Source organism: Sander vitreus, unplaced genomic scaffold (assembly GCF_031162955.1).
Source record: "Sander vitreus isolate 19-12246 unplaced genomic scaffold, sanVit1 ctg631_0, whole genome shotgun sequence".
Taxonomy (NCBI): domain Eukaryota; kingdom Metazoa; phylum Chordata; class Actinopteri; order Perciformes; family Percidae; genus Sander; species Sander vitreus.
The window spans coordinates 1-17,303 of NW_027595720.1; the positions used below are offsets into that span (position 1 = coordinate 1).

At 40.7% G+C, this 17,303-nt stretch overlaps 28 non-coding genes across 28 annotated transcripts; all 28 read right to left on the reverse strand.

The window, feature by feature from the left end:
- Positions 1–31: 31 nt before the first annotated feature.
- Positions 32–103, reverse strand: trnaq-cug (transfer RNA glutamine (anticodon CUG)). The gene has a single exon. It is a non-coding gene; the product is annotated as a tRNA-Gln (tRNA).
- Positions 104–530: 427 nt separating this feature from the next.
- trnal-cag (transfer RNA leucine (anticodon CAG)) lies at positions 531–613 on the reverse strand. Its single transcript has one exon. It is a non-coding gene; the product is annotated as a tRNA-Leu (tRNA).
- A 666-nt stretch (positions 614–1,279) lies between these two features.
- trnaq-cug (transfer RNA glutamine (anticodon CUG)) lies at positions 1,280–1,351 on the reverse strand. The gene has a single exon. It is a non-coding gene; the product is annotated as a tRNA-Gln (tRNA).
- Positions 1,352–1,778: 427 nt separating this feature from the next.
- On the reverse strand, positions 1,779–1,861 carry trnal-cag (transfer RNA leucine (anticodon CAG)). The gene has a single exon. It is a non-coding gene; the product is annotated as a tRNA-Leu (tRNA).
- Positions 1,862–2,526: 665 nt separating this feature from the next.
- On the reverse strand, positions 2,527–2,598 carry trnaq-cug (transfer RNA glutamine (anticodon CUG)). Its single transcript has one exon. It is a non-coding gene; the product is annotated as a tRNA-Gln (tRNA).
- A 428-nt stretch (positions 2,599–3,026) lies between these two features.
- trnal-cag (transfer RNA leucine (anticodon CAG)) lies at positions 3,027–3,109 on the reverse strand. Its single transcript has one exon. It is a non-coding gene; the product is annotated as a tRNA-Leu (tRNA).
- Positions 3,110–3,774: 665 nt separating this feature from the next.
- trnaq-cug (transfer RNA glutamine (anticodon CUG)) lies at positions 3,775–3,846 on the reverse strand. Its single transcript has one exon. It is a non-coding gene; the product is annotated as a tRNA-Gln (tRNA).
- A 426-nt stretch (positions 3,847–4,272) lies between these two features.
- Positions 4,273–4,355, reverse strand: trnal-cag (transfer RNA leucine (anticodon CAG)). The gene has a single exon. It is a non-coding gene; the product is annotated as a tRNA-Leu (tRNA).
- Positions 4,356–5,021: 666 nt separating this feature from the next.
- On the reverse strand, positions 5,022–5,093 carry trnaq-cug (transfer RNA glutamine (anticodon CUG)). Its single transcript has one exon. It is a non-coding gene; the product is annotated as a tRNA-Gln (tRNA).
- A 427-nt stretch (positions 5,094–5,520) lies between these two features.
- On the reverse strand, positions 5,521–5,603 carry trnal-cag (transfer RNA leucine (anticodon CAG)). The gene has a single exon. It is a non-coding gene; the product is annotated as a tRNA-Leu (tRNA).
- A 665-nt stretch (positions 5,604–6,268) lies between these two features.
- Positions 6,269–6,340, reverse strand: trnaq-cug (transfer RNA glutamine (anticodon CUG)). Its single transcript has one exon. It is a non-coding gene; the product is annotated as a tRNA-Gln (tRNA).
- Positions 6,341–6,766: 426 nt separating this feature from the next.
- trnal-cag (transfer RNA leucine (anticodon CAG)) lies at positions 6,767–6,849 on the reverse strand. The gene has a single exon. It is a non-coding gene; the product is annotated as a tRNA-Leu (tRNA).
- Positions 6,850–7,513: 664 nt separating this feature from the next.
- Positions 7,514–7,585, reverse strand: trnaq-cug (transfer RNA glutamine (anticodon CUG)). Its single transcript has one exon. It is a non-coding gene; the product is annotated as a tRNA-Gln (tRNA).
- A 427-nt stretch (positions 7,586–8,012) lies between these two features.
- On the reverse strand, positions 8,013–8,095 carry trnal-cag (transfer RNA leucine (anticodon CAG)). Its single transcript has one exon. It is a non-coding gene; the product is annotated as a tRNA-Leu (tRNA).
- Positions 8,096–8,763: 668 nt separating this feature from the next.
- trnaq-cug (transfer RNA glutamine (anticodon CUG)) lies at positions 8,764–8,835 on the reverse strand. Its single transcript has one exon. It is a non-coding gene; the product is annotated as a tRNA-Gln (tRNA).
- A 428-nt stretch (positions 8,836–9,263) lies between these two features.
- trnal-cag (transfer RNA leucine (anticodon CAG)) lies at positions 9,264–9,346 on the reverse strand. Its single transcript has one exon. It is a non-coding gene; the product is annotated as a tRNA-Leu (tRNA).
- A 666-nt stretch (positions 9,347–10,012) lies between these two features.
- trnaq-cug (transfer RNA glutamine (anticodon CUG)) lies at positions 10,013–10,084 on the reverse strand. The gene has a single exon. It is a non-coding gene; the product is annotated as a tRNA-Gln (tRNA).
- Positions 10,085–10,510: 426 nt separating this feature from the next.
- trnal-cag (transfer RNA leucine (anticodon CAG)) lies at positions 10,511–10,593 on the reverse strand. The gene has a single exon. It is a non-coding gene; the product is annotated as a tRNA-Leu (tRNA).
- Positions 10,594–11,258: 665 nt separating this feature from the next.
- On the reverse strand, positions 11,259–11,330 carry trnaq-cug (transfer RNA glutamine (anticodon CUG)). The gene has a single exon. It is a non-coding gene; the product is annotated as a tRNA-Gln (tRNA).
- A 427-nt stretch (positions 11,331–11,757) lies between these two features.
- Positions 11,758–11,840, reverse strand: trnal-cag (transfer RNA leucine (anticodon CAG)). Its single transcript has one exon. It is a non-coding gene; the product is annotated as a tRNA-Leu (tRNA).
- A 666-nt stretch (positions 11,841–12,506) lies between these two features.
- Positions 12,507–12,578, reverse strand: trnaq-cug (transfer RNA glutamine (anticodon CUG)). The gene has a single exon. It is a non-coding gene; the product is annotated as a tRNA-Gln (tRNA).
- Positions 12,579–13,004: 426 nt separating this feature from the next.
- Positions 13,005–13,087, reverse strand: trnal-cag (transfer RNA leucine (anticodon CAG)). The gene has a single exon. It is a non-coding gene; the product is annotated as a tRNA-Leu (tRNA).
- A 666-nt stretch (positions 13,088–13,753) lies between these two features.
- Positions 13,754–13,825, reverse strand: trnaq-cug (transfer RNA glutamine (anticodon CUG)). The gene has a single exon. It is a non-coding gene; the product is annotated as a tRNA-Gln (tRNA).
- A 427-nt stretch (positions 13,826–14,252) lies between these two features.
- trnal-cag (transfer RNA leucine (anticodon CAG)) lies at positions 14,253–14,335 on the reverse strand. Its single transcript has one exon. It is a non-coding gene; the product is annotated as a tRNA-Leu (tRNA).
- A 663-nt stretch (positions 14,336–14,998) lies between these two features.
- On the reverse strand, positions 14,999–15,070 carry trnaq-cug (transfer RNA glutamine (anticodon CUG)). The gene has a single exon. It is a non-coding gene; the product is annotated as a tRNA-Gln (tRNA).
- A 425-nt stretch (positions 15,071–15,495) lies between these two features.
- Positions 15,496–15,578, reverse strand: trnal-cag (transfer RNA leucine (anticodon CAG)). Its single transcript has one exon. It is a non-coding gene; the product is annotated as a tRNA-Leu (tRNA).
- Positions 15,579–16,245: 667 nt separating this feature from the next.
- Positions 16,246–16,317, reverse strand: trnaq-cug (transfer RNA glutamine (anticodon CUG)). The gene has a single exon. It is a non-coding gene; the product is annotated as a tRNA-Gln (tRNA).
- Positions 16,318–16,742: 425 nt separating this feature from the next.
- trnal-cag (transfer RNA leucine (anticodon CAG)) lies at positions 16,743–16,825 on the reverse strand. Its single transcript has one exon. It is a non-coding gene; the product is annotated as a tRNA-Leu (tRNA).
- Between the last annotated feature and the right edge of the window lie 478 nt (positions 16,826–17,303).

A 17,303-nucleotide genomic window follows, 5' to 3' on the forward strand; every position in this document is an offset into this window, starting at 1 on the left:
TTTTTTTTCACCTGTACTCTGGCTTAAAACCAGGTTCCACTGAGATTTGAACTCAGATCACTGGATTCAGAGTCCAGAGTGCTAACCATTACACCATGGAACCACAACCACTACCGCTACATGGGTTTGCTAGGCAGTTTCTTTCATAATATCCAAATGTAAGATATTAAAGGCACACAACAATCACAAAGTAGATACGATGAAAAAGCAGAAATTACTGGCTAACTTAGGTAATTCAGTAAGCTAAGCTTTCACAGAGGATGTGGGAAAAGTCAAGTCAAGAAAAGGCTTTGAAGGATTTGCCACAAACAATGAATACAGCAGTAGATAGGTCTACTGTGTACAAACACATGGTAACTTGACATGGGTTGACAATGAAGATGCTCACAAAAGGTGGTCCTGTACTCACAATGCTGTATCTTGCCCATATTCATGTGCCCTAAAAATATGAAGAACGGCATCTGATTGAAATTGATTTTTTTTTACCCAATATCATGTTTCAGACATTAGTTCCAGAGGAAAACTCTTAATGTCAGAAGTGGGATTCGAACCCACGCCTCCAGTGGAGACTGCGACCTGAGCACAGCGCCTTGGACCGCTCGGCCATCCTGACTGAATGAACAGAAGTTTAGTAGGAATTGTCACAAAAATTATAATACAATAAATCAAATATGTCATGATGAAAGCCTTTAGCTATAGCGGTGTATGGGGATGGATTATGTAACGTTACAAAGTAAATGTAAATGTCTGCAAAAAGTAAGTCTGGGCAGACTCGTCAGAGATTTTAAGGGACAAGATACAGCTACCCATGAATAGTTATCTAGGGAAGGGTTCAAATCAAGGGCAACTGGACTTGGTAAAAGGTACTCCAAAGATGCTTTGTCTGTCATCCAAGAGACTTCTTTAGTTGTTTTTTACACAGAAATGGTTGGACACAGTACCCACTCTCCCACCCCTATACGACAATGGAAAGCTGTGGGGAAAGGGGGTTTCCAAAGCTAGTTGACCATTCAACAAGCAATTCTGATGCACTATACTATCCCCTTCAGGATGAGCACTGTATACTCTGAGTGCAGCAAAAAAAGTTCAAATGTCAGCGAAACCTAATTTTTTATGGTGATCAAGTTAACATAAAGACCATGTGACTCCTCAACATGCCCCCCCCCCACCAACGTACTGCTTTCAGTCTAAATGGCCAAGGAAATTTTACCTGTAAGCCTACTTTAAGCTAGATTTGGAAAGGTTGATTTTTTTTTCACCTGTACTCTGGCTTAAAACCAGGTTCCACTGAGATTTGAACTCAGATCACTGGATTCAGAGTCCAGAGTGCTAACCATTACACCATGGAACCACAACCACTACCGCTACATGGGTTTGCTAGGCAGTTTCTTTCATAAAATCCAAATGTAAGATATTAAAGGCACACAACAATCACAAAGTAGATACGATGAAAAAGCAGAAATTACTGGCTAACTTAGGTAATTCAGTAAGCTAAACTTTCACAGAGGATGTGGGAAAAGTCAAGTCAAGAAAAGGCTTTGAAGGATTTGCCACAAACAATGAATACAGCAGTAGATAGGTCTACTGTGTACAAACACATGGTAACTTGACATGGGTTGACAATGAAGATGCTCACAAAAGGTGGTCCTGTACTCACAATGCTGTATCTTGCCCATATTCATGTGCCCTAAAATATGAAGAACGGCATCTGATTGAAATTGATTTTTTTTTTACCCAATATCATGTTTCAGACATTAGTTCCAGAGGAAAACTCTTAATGTCAGAAGTGGGATTCGAACCCACGCCTCCAGTGGAGACTGCGACCTGAACGCAGCGCCTTGGACCGCTCGGCCATCCTGACTGAATGAACAGAAGTTTAGTAGGAATTGTCACAAAAATTATAATACAATAAATCAAATATGTCATGATGAAAGCCTTTAGCTATAGCGGTGTATGGGGATGGATTATGTAACGTTACAAAGTAAATGTAAATGTCTGCAAAAGTAAGTCTGGGCAGACTCGTCAGAGATTTTAAGGGACAAGATACAGCTACCCATGAATAGTTATCTAGGGAAGGGTTCAAATCAAGGGCAACTGGACTTGGTAAAAGGTACTCCAAAGATGCTTTGTCTGTCATCCAAGAGACTTCTTTAGTTGTTTTTTACACAGAAATGGTTGGACACAGTACCCACTCTCCCACCCCTATACGACAATGGAAAGCTGTGGGGAAAGGGGGTTTCCAAAGCTAGTTGACCATTCAACAAGCAATTCTGATGCACTATACTATCCCCTTCAGGATGAGCACTGTATACTCTGAGTGCAGCAAAAAAAGTTCAAATGTCAGCGAAACCTAATTTTTTATGGTGATCAAGTTAACATAAAGACCATGTGACTCCTCAACATGCCCCCCCCCCACCAACGTACTGCTTTCAGTCTAAATGGCCAAGGAAATTTTACCTGTAAGCCTACTTTAAGCTAGATTTGGAAAGGTTGATTTTTTTTTCACCTGTACTCTGGCTTAAAACCAGGTTCCACTGAGATTTGAACTCAGATCACTGGATTCAGAGTCCAGAGTGCTAACCATTACACCATGGAACCACAACCACTACCGCTACATGGGTTTGCTAGGCAGTTTCTTTCATAATATCCAAATGTAAGATATTAAAGGCACACAACAATCACAAAGTAGATACGATGAAAAAGCAGAAATTACTGGCTAACTTAGGTAATTCAGTAAGCTAAGCTTTCACAGAGGATGTGGGAAAAGTCAAGTCAAGAAAAAGGCTTTGAAGGATTTGCCACAAACAATGAATACAGCAGTAGATAGGTCTACTGTGTACAAACACATGGTAACTTGACATGGGTTGACAATGAAGATGCTCACAAAAGGTGGTCCTGTACTCACAATGCTGTATCTTGCCCATATTCATGTGCCCTAAAATATGAAGAACGGCATCTGATTGAAATTGATTTTTTTTTTACCCAATATCATGTTTCAGACATTAGTTCCAGAGGAAAACTCTTAATGTCAGAAGTGGGATTCGAACCCACGCCTCCAGTGGAGACTGCGACCTGAACGCAGCGCCTTGGACCGCTCGGCCATCCTGACTGAATGAACAGAAGTTTAGTAGGAATTGTCACAAAAATTATAATACAATAAATCAAATATGTCATGATGAAAGCATTTAGCTATAGCGGTGTATGGGGATGGATTATGTAACGTTACAAAGTAAATGTAAATGTCTGCAAAAGTAAGTCTGGGCAGACTCGTCGCAGATTTTAAGGGACAAGATACAGCTACCCATGAATAGTTATCTAGGGAAGGGTTCAAATCAAGGGCAACTGGACTTGGTAAAAGGTACTCCAAAGATGCTTTGTCTGTCATCCAAGAGACTTCTTTAGTTGTTTTTTACACAGAAATGGTTGGACACAGTACCCACTCTCCCACCCCTATACGACAATGGAAAGCTGTGGGGAAAGGGGGTTTCCAAAGCTAGTTGACCATTCAACAAGCAATTCTGATGCACTATACTATCCCCTTCAGGATGAGCACTGTATACTCTGAGTGCAGCAAAAAAAAGTTCAAATGTCAGCGAAACCTAATTTTTTATGGTGATCAAGTTAACATAAAGACCATGTGACTCCTCAACATGCCCCCCCCCCACCAACGTACTGCTTTCAGTCTAAATGGCCAAGGAAATTTTACCTGTAAGCCTACTTTAAGCTAGATTTGGAAAGGTTGATTTTTTTTCACCTGTACTCTGGCTTAAAACCAGGTTCCACTGAGATTTGAACTCAGATCACTGGATTCAGAGTCCAGAGTGCTAACCATTACACCATGGAACCACAACCACTACCGCTACATGGGTTTGCTAGGCAGTTTCTTTCATAATATCCAAATGTAAGATATTAAAGGCACACAACAATCACAAAGTAGATACGATGAAAAAGCAGAAATTACTGGCTAACTTAGGTAATTCAGTAAGCTAAGCTTTCACAGAGGATGTGGGAAAAGTCAAGTCAAGAAAAAGGCTTTGAAGGATTTGCCACAAACAATGAATACAGCAGTAGATAGGTCTACTGTGTACAAACACATGGTAACTTGACATGGGTTGACAATGAAGATGCTCACAAAAGGTGGTCCTGTACTCACAATGCTGTATCTTGCCCATATTCATGTGCCCTAAAATATGAAGAACGGCATCTGATTGAAATTGATTTTTTTTACCCAATATCATGTTTCAGACATTAGTTCCAGAGGAAAACTCTTAATGTCAGAAGTGGGATTCGAACCCACGCCTCCAGTGGAGACTGCGACCTGAGCACAGCGCCTTGGACCGCTCGGCCATCCTGACTGAATGAACAGAAGTTTAGTAGGAATTGTCACAAAAATTATAATACAATAAATCAAATATGTCATGATGAAAGCCTTTAGCTATAGCGGTGTATGGGGATGGATTATGTAACGTTACAAAGTAAATGTAAATGTCTGCAAAAAGTAAGTCTGGGCAGACTCGTCAGAGATTTTAAGGGACAAGATACAGCTACCCATGAATAGTTATCTAGGGAAGGGTTCAAATCAAGGGCAACTGGACTTGGTAAAAGGTACTCCAAAGATGCTTTGTCTGTCATCCAAGAGACTTCTTTAGTTGTTTTTTACACAGAAATGGTTGGACACAGTACCCACTCTCCCACCCCTATACGACAATGGAAAGCTGTGGGGAAAGGGGGTTTCCAAAGCTAGTTGACCATTCAACAAGCAATTCTGATGCACTATACTATCCCCTTCAGGATGAGCACTGTATACTCTGAGTGCAGCAAAAAAAAGTTCAAATGTCAGCGAAACCTAATTTTTATGGTGATCAAGTTAACATAAAGACCATGTGACTCCTCAACATGCCCCCCCCCCACCAACGTACTGCTTTCAGTCTAAATGGCCAAGGAAATTTTACCTGTAAGCCTACTTTAAGCTAGATTTGGAAAGGTTGATTTTTTTTTCACCTGTACTCTGGCTTAAAACCAGGTTCCACTGAGATTTGAACTCAGATCACTGGATTCAGAGTCCAGAGTGCTAACCATTACACCATGGAACCACAACCACTACCGCTACATGGGTTTGCTAGGCAGTTTCTTTCATAATATCCAAATGTAAGATATTAAAGGCACACAACAATCACAAAGTAGATACGATGAAAAAGCAGAAATTACTGGCTAACTTAGGTAATTCAGTAAGCTAAGCTTTCACAGAGGATGTGGGAAAAGTCAAGTCAAGAAAAAGGCTTTGAAGGATTTGCCACAAACAATGAATACAGCAGTAGATAGGTCTACTGTGTACAAACACATGGTAACTTGACATGGGTTGACAATGAAGATGCTCACAAAAGGTGGTCCTGTACTCACAATGCTGTATCTTGCCCATATTCATGTGCCCTAAAATATGAAGAACGGCATCTGATTGAAATTGATTTTTTTTTACCCAATATCATGTTTCAGACATTAGTTCCAGAGGAAAACTCTTAATGTCAGAAGTGGGATTCGAACCCACGCCTCCAGTGGAGACTGCGACCTGAGCACAGCGCCTTGGACCGCTCGGCCATCCTGACTGAATGAACAGAAGTTTAGTAGGAATTGTCACAAAAATTATAATACAATAAATCAAATATGTCATGATGAAAGCCTTTAGCTATAGCGGTGTATGGGGATGGATTATGTAACGTTACAAAGTAAATGTAAATGTCTGCAAAAAGTAAGTCTGGGCAGACTCGTCAGAGATTTTAAGGGACAAGATACAGCTACCCATGAATAGTTATCTAGGGAAGGGTTCAAATCAAGGGCAACTGGACTTGGTAAAGGTACTCCAAAGATGCTTTGTCTGTCATCCAAGAGACTTCTTTAGTTGTTTTTTACACAGAAATGGTTGGACACAGTACCCACTCTCCCACCCCTATACGACAATGGAAAGCTGTGGGGAAAGGGGGTTTCCAAAGCTAGTTGACCATTCAACAAGCAATTCTGATGCACTATACTATCCCCTTCAGGATGAGCACTGTATACTCTGAGTGCAGCAAAAAAAAGTTCAAATGTCAGCGAAACCTAATTTTTATGGTGATCAAGTTAACATAAAGACCATGTGACTCCTCAACATGCCCCCCCCCCACCAACGTACTGCTTTCAGTCTAAATGGCCAAGGAAATTTTACCTGTAAGCCTACTTTAAGCTAGATTTGGAAAGGTTGATTTTTTTTTCACCTGTACTCTGGCTTAAAACCAGGTTCCACTGAGATTTGAACTCAGATCACTGGATTCAGAGTCCAGAGTGCTAACCATTACACCATGGAACCACAACCACTACCGCTACATGGGTTTGCTAGGCAGTTTCTTTCATAATATCCAAATGTAAGATATTAAAGGCACACAACAATCACAAAGTAGATACGATGAAAAAGCAGAAATTACTGGCTAACTTAGGTAATTCAGTAAGCTAAGCTTTCACAGAGGATGTGGGAAAAGTCAAGTCAAGAAAAAGGCTTTGAAGGATTTGCCACAAACAATGAATACAGCAGTAGATAGGTCTACTGTGTACAAACACATGGTAACTTGACATGGGTTGACAATGAAGATGCTCACAAAAGGTGGTCCTGTACTCACAATGCTGTATCTTGCCCATATTCATGTGCCCTAAAATATGAAGAACGGCATCTGATTGAAATTGATTTTTTTTACCCAATATCATGTTTCAGACATTAGTTCCAGAGGAAAACTCTTAATGTCAGAAGTGGGATTCGAACCCACGCCTCCAGTGGAGACTGCGACCTGAGCGCAGCGCCTTGGACCGCTCGGCCATCCTGACTGAATGAACAGAAGTTTAGTAGGAATTGTCACAAAAATTATAATACAATAAATCAAATATGTCATGATGAAAGCCTTTAGCTATAGCGGTGTATGGGGATGGATTATGTAACGTTACAAAGTAAATGTAAATGTCTGCAAAAAGTAAGTCTGGGCAGACTCGTCAGAGATTTTAAGGGACAAGATACAGCTACCCATGAATAGTTATCTAGGGAAGGGTTCAAATCAAGGGCAACTGGACTTGGTAAAGGTACTCCAAAGATGCTTTGTCTGTCATCCAAGAGACTTCTTTAGTTGTTTTTTACACAGAAATGGTTGGACACAGTACCCACTCTCCCACCCCTATACGACAATGGAAAGCTGTGGGGAAAGGGGGTTTCCAAAGCTAGTTGACCATTCAACAAGCAATTCTGATGCACTATACTATCCCCTTCAGGATGAGCACTGTATACTCTGAGTGCAGCAAAAAAAAGTTCAAATGTCAGCGAAACCTAATTTTTATGGTGATCAAGTTAACATAAAGACCATGTGACTCCTCAACATGCCCCCCCCCCACCAACGTACTGCTTTCAGTCTAAATGGCCAAGGAAATTTTACCTGTAAGCCTACTTTAAGCTAGATTTGGAAAGGTTGATTTTTTTTCACCTGTACTCTGGCTTAAAACCAGGTTCCACTGAGATTTGAACTCAGATCACTGGATTCAGAGTCCAGAGTGCTAACCATTACACCATGGAACCACAACCACTACCGCTACATGGGTTTGCTAGGCAGTTTCTTTCATAATATCCAAATGTAAGATATTAAAGGCACACAACAATCACAAAGTAGATACGATGAAAAAAGCAGAAATTACTGGCTAACTTAGGTAATTCAGTAAGCTAAGCTTTCACAGAGGATGTGGGAAAAGTCAAGTCAAGAAAAAGGCTTTGAAGGATTTGCCACAAACAATGAATACAGCAGTAGATAGGTCTACTGTGTACAAACACATGGTAACTTGACATGGGTTGACAATGAAGATGCTCACAAAAGGTGGTCCTGTACTCACAATGCTGTATCTTGCCCATATTCATGTGCCCTAAAATATGAAGAACGGCATCTGATTGAAATTGATTTTTTTTACCCAATATCATGTTTCAGACATTAGTTCCAGAGGAAAACTCTTAATGTCAGAAGTGGGATTCGAACCCACGCCTCCAGTGGAGACTGCGACCTGAGCGCAGCGCCTTGGACCGCTCGGCCATCCTGACTGAATGAACAGAAGTTTAGTAGGAATTGTCACAAAAATTATAATACAATAAATCAAATATGTCATGATGAAAGCCTTTAGCTATAGCGGTGTATGGGGATGGATTATGTAACGTTACAAAGTAAATGTAAATGTCTGCAAAAAGTAAGTCTGGGCAGACTCGTCAGAGATTTTAAGGGACAAGATACAGCTACCCATGAATAGTTATCTAGGGAAGGGTTCAAATCAAGGGCAACTGGACTTGGTAAAAGGTACTCCAAAGATGCTTTGTCTGTCATCCAAGAGACTTCTTTAGTTGTTTTTTACACAGAAATGGTTGGACACAGTACCCACTCTCCCACCCCTATACGACAATGGAAAGCTGTGGGGGAAAGGGGGTTTCCAAAGCTAGTTGACCATTCAACAAGCAATTCTGATGCACTATACTATCCCCTTCAGGATGAGCACTGTATACTCTGAGTGCAGCAAAAAAAAGTTCAAATGTCAGCGAAACCTAATTTTTTATGGTGATCAAGTTAACATAAAGACCATGTGACTCCTCAACATGCCCCCCCCCCACCAACGTACTGCTTTCAGTCTAAATGGCCAAGGAAATTTTACCTGTAAGCCTACTTTAAGCTAGATTTGGAAAGGTTGATTTTTTTTTCACCTGTACTCTGGCTTAAAACCAGGTTCCACTGAGATTTGAACTCAGATCACTGGATTCAGAGTCCAGAGTGCTAACCATTACACCATGGAACCACAACCACTACCGCTACATGGGTTTGCTAGGCAGTTTCTTTCATAATATCCAAATGTAAGATATTAAAGGCACACAACAATCACAAAGTAGATACGATGAAAAAAGCAGAAATTACTGGCTAACTTAGGTAATTCAGTAAGCTAAGCTTTCACAGAGGATGTGGGAAAAGTCAAGTCAAGAAAAAGGCTTTGAAGGATTTGCCACAAACAATGAATACAGCAGTAGATAGGTCTACTGTGTACAAACACATGGTAACTTGACATGGGTTGACAATGAAGATGCTCACAAAAGGTGGTCCTGTACTCACAATGCTGTATCTTGCCCATATTCATGTGCCCTAAAATATGAAGAACGGCATCTGATTGAAATTGATTTTTTTTTACCCAATATCATGTTTCAGACATTAGTTCCAGAGGAAAACTCTTAATGTCAGAAGTGGGATTCGAACCCACGCCTCCAGTGGAGACTGCGACCTGAGCACAGCGCCTTGGACCGCTCGGCCATCCTGACTGAATGAACAGAAGTTTAGTAGGAATTGTCACAAAAATTATAATACAATAAATCAAATATGTCATGATGAAAGCCTTTAGCTATAGCGGTGTATGGGGATGGATTATGTAACGTTACAAAGTAAATGTAAATGTCTGCAAAAAGTAAGTCTGGGCAGACTCGTCAGAGATTTTAAGGGACAAGATACAGCTACCCATGAATAGTTATCTAGGGAAGGGTTCAAATCAAGGGCAACTGGACTTGGTAAAGGTACTCCAAAGATGCTTTGTCTGTCATCCAAGAGACTTCTTTAGTTGTTTTTTACACAGAAATGGTTGGACACAGTACCCACTCTCCCACCCCTATACGACAATGGAAAGCTGTGGGGAAAGGGGGTTTCCAAAGCTAGTTGACCATTCAACAAGCAATTCTGATGCACTATACTATCCCCTTCAGGATGAGCACTGTATACTCTGAGTGCAGCAAAAAAAAGTTCAAATGTCAGCGAAACCTAATTTTTTATGGTGATCAAGTTAACATAAAGACCATGTGACTCCTCAACATGCCCCCCCCCCACCAACGTACTGCTTTCAGTCTAAATGGCCAAGGAAATTTTACCTGTAAGCCTACTTTAAGCTAGATTTGGAAAGGTTGATTTTTTTTTCACCTGTACTCTGGCTTAAAACCAGGTTCCACTGAGATTTGAACTCAGATCACTGGATTCAGAGTCCAGAGTGCTAACCATTACACCATGGAACCACAACCACTACCGCTACATGGGTTTGCTAGGCAGTTTCTTTCATAATATCCAAATGTAAGATATTAAAGGCACACAACAATCACAAAGTAGATACGATGAAAAAGCAGAAATTACTGGCTAACTTAGGTAATTCAGTAAGCTAAGCTTTCACAGAGGATGTGGGAAAAGTCAAGTCAAGAAAAAGGCTTTGAAGGATTTGCCACAAACAATGAATACAGCAGTAGATAGGTCTACTGTGTACAAACACATGGTAACTTGACATGGGTTGACAATGAAGATGCTCACAAAAGGTGGTCCTGTACTCACAATGCTGTATCTTGCCCATATTCATGTGCCCTAAAATATGAAGAACGGCATCTGATTGAAATTGATTTTTTTTACCCAATATCATGTTTCAGACATTAGTTCCAGAGGAAAACTCTTAATGTCAGAAGTGGGATTCGAACCCACGCCTCCAGTGGAGACTGCGACCTGAGCACAGCGCCTTGGACCGCTCGGCCATCCTGACTGAATGAACAGAAGTTTAGTAGGAATTGTCACAAAAATTATAATACAATAAATCAAATATGTCATGATGAAAGCCTTTAGCTATAGCGGTGTATGGGGATGGATTATGTAACGTTACAAAGTAAATGTAAATGTCTGCAAAAAGTAAGTCTGGGCAGACTCGTCAGAGATTTTAAGGGACAAGATACAGCTACCCATGAATAGTTATCTAGGGAAGGGTTCAAATCAAGGGCAACTGGACTTGGTAAAGGTACTCCAAAGATGCTTTGTCTGTCATCCAAGAGACTTCTTTAGTTGTTTTTTACACAGAAATGGTTGGACACAGTACCCACTCTCCCACCCCTATACGACAATGGAAAGCTGTGGGGAAAGGGGGTTTCCAAAGCTAGTTGACCATTCAACAAGCAATTCTGATGCACTATACTATCCCCTTCAGGATGAGCACTGTATACTCTGAGTGCAGCAAAAAAAAGTTCAAATGTCAGCGAAACCTAATTTTTATGGTGATCAAGTTAACATAAAGACCATGTGACTCCTCAACATGCCCCCCCCCCACCAACGTACTGCTTTCAGTCTAAATGGCCAAGGAAATTTTACCTGTAAGCCTACTTTAAGCTAGATTTGGAAAGGTTGATTTTTTTTTCACCTGTACTCTGGCTTAAAACCAGGTTCCACTGAGATTTGAACTCAGATCACTGGATTCAGAGTCCAGAGTGCTAACCATTACACCATGGAACCACAACCACTACCGCTACATGGGTTTGCTAGGCAGTTTCTTTCATAATATCCAAATGTAAGATATTAAAGGCACACAACAATCACAAAGTAGATACGATGAAAAAAGCAGAAATTACTGGCTAACTTAGGTAATTCAGTAAGCTAAGCTTTCACAGAGGATGTGGGAAAAGTCAAGTCAAGAAAAAGGCTTTGAAGGATTTGCCACAAACAATGAATACAGCAGTAGATAGGTCTACTGTGTACAAACACATGGTAACTTGACATGGGTTGACAATGAAGATGCTCACAAAAGGTGGTCCTGTACTCACAATGCTGTATCTTGCCCATATTCATGTGCCCTAAAATATGAAGAACGGCATCTGATTGAAATTGATTTTTTTTACCCAATATCATGTTTCAGACATTAGTTCCAGAGGAAAACTCTTAATGTCAGAAGTGGGATTCGAACCCACGCCTCCAGTGGAGACTGCGACCTGAGCATAGCGCCTTGGACCGCTCGGCCATCCTGACTGAATGAACAGAAGTTTAGTAGGAATTGTCACAAAAATTATAATACAATAAATCAAATATGTCATGATGAAAGCCTTTAGCTATAGCGGTGTATGGGGATGGATTATGTAACGTTACAAAGTAAATGTAAATGTCTGCAAAAAGTAAGTCTGGGCAGACTCGTCAGAGATTTTAAGGGACAAGATACAGCTACCCATGAATAGTTATCTAGGGAAGGGTTCAAATCAAGGGCAACTGGACTTGGTAAAGGTACTCCAAAGATGCTTTGTCTGTCATCAAGAGACTTCTTTAGTTGTTTTTTACACAGAAATGGTTGGACACAGTACCCACTCTCCCACCCCTATACGACAATGGAAAGCTGTGGGGAAAGGGGGGTTTCCAAAGCTAGTTGACCATTCAACAAGCAATTCTGATGCACTATACTATCCCCTTCAGGATGAGCACTGTATACTCTGAGTGCAGCAAAAAAAAGTTCAAATGTCAGCGAAACCTAATTTTTTATGGTGATCAAGTTAACATAAAGACCATGTGACTCCTCAACATGCCCCCCCCCCACCAACGTACTGCTTTCAGTCTAAATGGCCAAGGAAATTTTACCTGTAAGCCTACTTTAAGCTAGATTTGGAAAGGTTGATTTTTTTTTCACCTGTACTCTGGCTTAAAACCAGGTTCCACTGAGATTTGAACTCAGATCACTGGATTCAGAGTCCAGAGTGCTAACCATTACACCATGGAACCACAACCACTACCGCTACATGGGTTTGCTAGGCAGTTTCTTTCATAATATCCAAATGTAAGATATTAAAGGCACACAACAATCACAAAGTAGATACGATGAAAAAAGCAGAAATTACTGGCTAACTTAGGTAATTCAGTAAGCTAAGCTTTCACAGAGGATGTGGGAAAAGTCAAGTCAAGAAAAGGCTTTGAAGGATTTGCCACAAACAATGAATACAGCAGTAGATAGGTCTACTGTGTACAAACACATGGTAACTTGACATGGGTTGACAATGAAGATGCTCACAAAAGGTGGTCCTGTACTCACAATGCTGTATCTTGCCCATATTCATGTGCCCTAAAATATGAAGAACGGCATCTGATTGAAATTGATTTTTTTTACCCAATATCATGTTTCAGACATTAGTTCCAGAGGAAAACTCTTAATGTCAGAAGTGGGATTCGAACCCACGCCTCCAGTGGAGACTGCGACCTGAGCACAGCGCCTTGGACCGCTCGGCCATCCTGACTGAATGAACAGAAGTTTAGTAGGAATTGTCACAAAAATTATAATACAATAAATCAAATATGTCATGATGAAAGCCTTTAGCTATAGCGGTGTATGGGGATGGATTATGTAACGTTACAAAGTAAATGTAAATGTCTGCAAAAAGTAAGTCTGGGCAGACTCGTCAGAGATTTTAAGGGACAAGATACAGCTACCCATGAATAGTTATCTAGGGAAGGGTTCAAATCAAGGGCAACTGGACTTGGTAAAAGGTACTCCAAAGATGCTTTGTCTGTCATCCAAGAGACTTCTTTAGTTGTTTTTTACACAGAAATGGTTGGACACAGTACCCACTCTCCCACCCCTATACGACAATGGAAAGCTGTGGGGAAAGGGGGTTTCCAAAGCTAGTTGACCATTCAACAAGCAATTCTGATGCACTATACTATCCCCTTCAGGATGAGCACTGTATACTCTGAGTGCAGCAAAAAAAAGTTCAAATGTCAGCGAAACCTAATTTTTATGGTGATCAAGTTAACATAAAGACCATGTGACTCCTCAACATGCCCCCCCCCCACCAACGTACTGCTTTCAGTCTAAATGGCCAAGGAAATTTTACCTGTAAGCCTACTTTAAGCTAGATTTGGAAAGGTTGATTTTTTTTTCACCTGTACTCTGGCTTAAAACCAGGTTCCACTGAGATTTGAACTCAGATCACTGGATTCAGAGTCCAGAGTGCTAACCATTACACCATGGAACCACAACCACTACCGCTACATGGGTTTGCTAGGCAGTTTCTTTCATAATATCCAAATGTAAGATATTAAAGGCACACAACAATCACAAAGTAGATACGATGAAAAAAGCAGAAATTACTGGCTAACTTAGGTAATTCAGTAAGCTAAGCTTTCACAGAGGATGTGGGAAAAGTCAAGTCAAGAAAAAGGCTTTGAAGGATTTGCCACAAACAATGAATACAGCAGTAGATAGGTCTACTGTGTACAAACACATGGTAACTTGACATGGGTTGACAATGAAGATGCTCACAAAAGGTGGTCCTGTACTCACAATGCTGTATCTTGCCCATATTCATGTGCCCTAAAATATGAAGAACGGCATCTGATTGAAATTGATTTTTTTTACCCAATATCATGTTTCAGACATTAGTTCCAGAGGAAAACTCTTAATGTCAGAAGTGGGATTCGAACCCACGCCTCCAGTGGAGACTGCGACCTGAGCACAGCGCCTTGGACCGCTCGGCCATCCTGACTGAATGAACAGAAGTTTAGTAGGAATTGTCACAAAAATTATAATACAATAAATCAAATATGTCATGATGAAAGCCTTTAGCTATAGCGGTGTATGGGGATGGATTATGTAACGTTACAAAGTAAATGTAAATGTCTGCAAAAAGTAAGTCTGGGCAGACTCGTCAGAGATTTTAAGGGACAAGATACAGCTACCCATGAATAGTTATCTAGGGAAGGGTTCAAATCAAGGGCAACTGGACTTGGTAAAAGGTACTCCAAAGATGCTTTGTCTGTCATCCAAGAGACTTCTTTAGTTGTTTTTTACACAGAAATGGTTGGACACAGTACCCACTCCCCCACCCCTATACGACAATGGAAAGCTGTGGGGGAAAGGGGGTTTCCAAAGCTAGTTGACCATTCAACAAGCAATTCTGATGCACTATACTATCCCCTTCAGGATGAGCACTGTATACTCTGAGTGCAGCAAAAAAAAGTTCAAATGTCAGCGAAACCTAATTTTTATGGTGATCAAGTTAACATAAAGACCATGTGACTCCTCAACATGCCCCCCACCAACGTACTGCTTTCAGTCTAAATGGCCAAGGAAATTTTACCTGTAAGCCTACTTTAAGCTAGATTTGGAAAGGTTGATTTTTTTTTCACCTGTACTCTGGCTTAAAACCAGGTTCCACTGAGATTTGAACTCAGATCACTGGATTCAGAGTCCAGAGTGCTAACCATTACACCATGGAACCACAACCACTACCGCTACATGGGTTTGCTAGGCAGTTTCTTTCATAATATCCAAATGTAAGATATTAAAGGCACACAACAATCACAAAGTAGATACGATGAAAAAGCAGAAATTACTGGCTAACTTAGGTAATTCAGTAAGCTAAGCTTTCACAGAGGATGTGGGAAAAGTCAAGTCAAGAAAAGGCTTTGAAGGATTTGCCACAAACAATGAATACAGCAGTAGATAGGTCTACTGTGTACAAACACATGGTAACTTGACATGGGTTGACAATGAAGATGCTCACAAAAGGTGGTCCTGTACTCACAATGCTGTATCTTGCCCATATTCATGTGCCCTAAAATATGAAGAACGGCATCTGATTGAAATTGATTTTTTTTACCCAATATCATGTTTCAGACATTAGTTCCAGAGGAAAACTCTTAATGTCAGAAGTGGGATTCGAACCCACGCCTCCAGTGGAGACTGCGACCTGAGCGCAGCGCCTTGGACCGCTCGGCCATCCTGACTGAATGAACAGAAGTTTAGTAGGAATTGTCACAAAAATTATAATACAATAAATCAAATATGTCATGATGAAAGCCTTTAGCTATAGCGGTGTATGGGGATGGATTATGTAACGTTACAAAGTAAATGTAAATGTCTGCAAAAAGTAAGTCTGGGCAGACTCGTCAGAGATTTTAAGGGACAAGATACAGCTACCCATGAATAGTTATCTAGGGAAGGGTTCAAATCAAGGGCAACTGGACTTGGTAAAAGGTACTCCAAAGATGCTTTGTCTGTCATCCAAGAGACTTCTTTAGTTGTTTTTTACACAGAAATGGTTGGACACAGTACCCACTCTCCCACCCCTATACGACAATGGAAAGCTGTGGGGAAAGGGGGTTTCCAAAGCTAGTTGACCATTCAACAAGCAATTCTGATGCACTATACTATCCCCTTCAGGATGAGCACTGTATACTCTGAGTGCAGCAAAAAAAAGTTCAAATGTCAGCGAAACCTAATTTTTTATGGTGATCAAGTTAACATAAAGACCATGTGACTCCTCAACATGCCCCCCCCCCACCAACGTACTGCTTTCAGTCTAAATGGCCAAGGAAATTTTACCTGTAAGCCTACTTTAAGCTAGATTTGGAAAGGTTGATTTTTTTTTCACCTGTACTCTGGCTTAAAACCAGGTTCCACTGAGATTTGAACTCAGATCACTGGATTCAGAGTCCAGAGTGCTAACCATTACACCATGGAACCACAACCACTACCGCTACATGGGTTTGCTAGGCAGTTTCTTTCATAATATCCAAATGTAAGATATTAAAGGCACACAACAATCACAAAGTAGATACGATGAAAAAGCAGAAATTACTGGCTAACTTAGGTAATTCAGTAAGCTAAGCTTTCACAGAGGATGTGGGAAAAGTCAAGTCAAGAAAAGGCTTTGAAGGATTTGCCACAAACAATGAATACAGCAGTAGATAGGTCTACTGTGTACAAACACATGGTAACTTGACATGGGTTGACAATGAAGATGCTCACAAAAGGTGGTCCTGTACTCACAATGCTGTATCTTGCCCATATTCATGTGCCCTAAAATATGAAGAACGGCATCTGATTGAAATTGATTTTTTTTACCCAATATCATGTTTCAGACATTAGTTCCAGAGGAAAACTCTTAATGTCAGAAGTGGGATTCGAACCCACGCCTCCAGTGGAGACTGCGACCTGAGCGCAGCGCCTTGGACCGCTCGGCCATCCTGACTGAATGAACAGAAGTTTAGTAGGAATTGTCACAAAAATTATAATACAATAAATCAAATATGTCATGATGAAAGCCTTTAGCTATAGCGGTGTATGGGGATGGATTATGTAACGTTACAAAGTAAATGTAAATGTCTGCAAAAAGTAAGTCTGGGCAGACTCGTCAGAGATTTTAAGGGACAAGATACAGCTACCCATGAATAGTTATCTAGGGAAGGGTTCAAATCAAGGGCAACTGGACTTGGTAAAGGTACTCCAAAGATGCTTTGTCTGTCATCCAAGAGACTTCTTTAGTTGTTTTTTACACAGAAATGGTTGGACACAGTACCCACTCTCCCACCCCTATACGACAATGGAAAGCTGTGGGGAAAGGGGGTTTCCAAAGCTAGTTGACCATTCAACAAGCAATTCTGATGCACTATACTATCCCCTTCAGGATGAGCACTGTATACTCTGAGTGCAGCAAAAAAAGTTCAAAT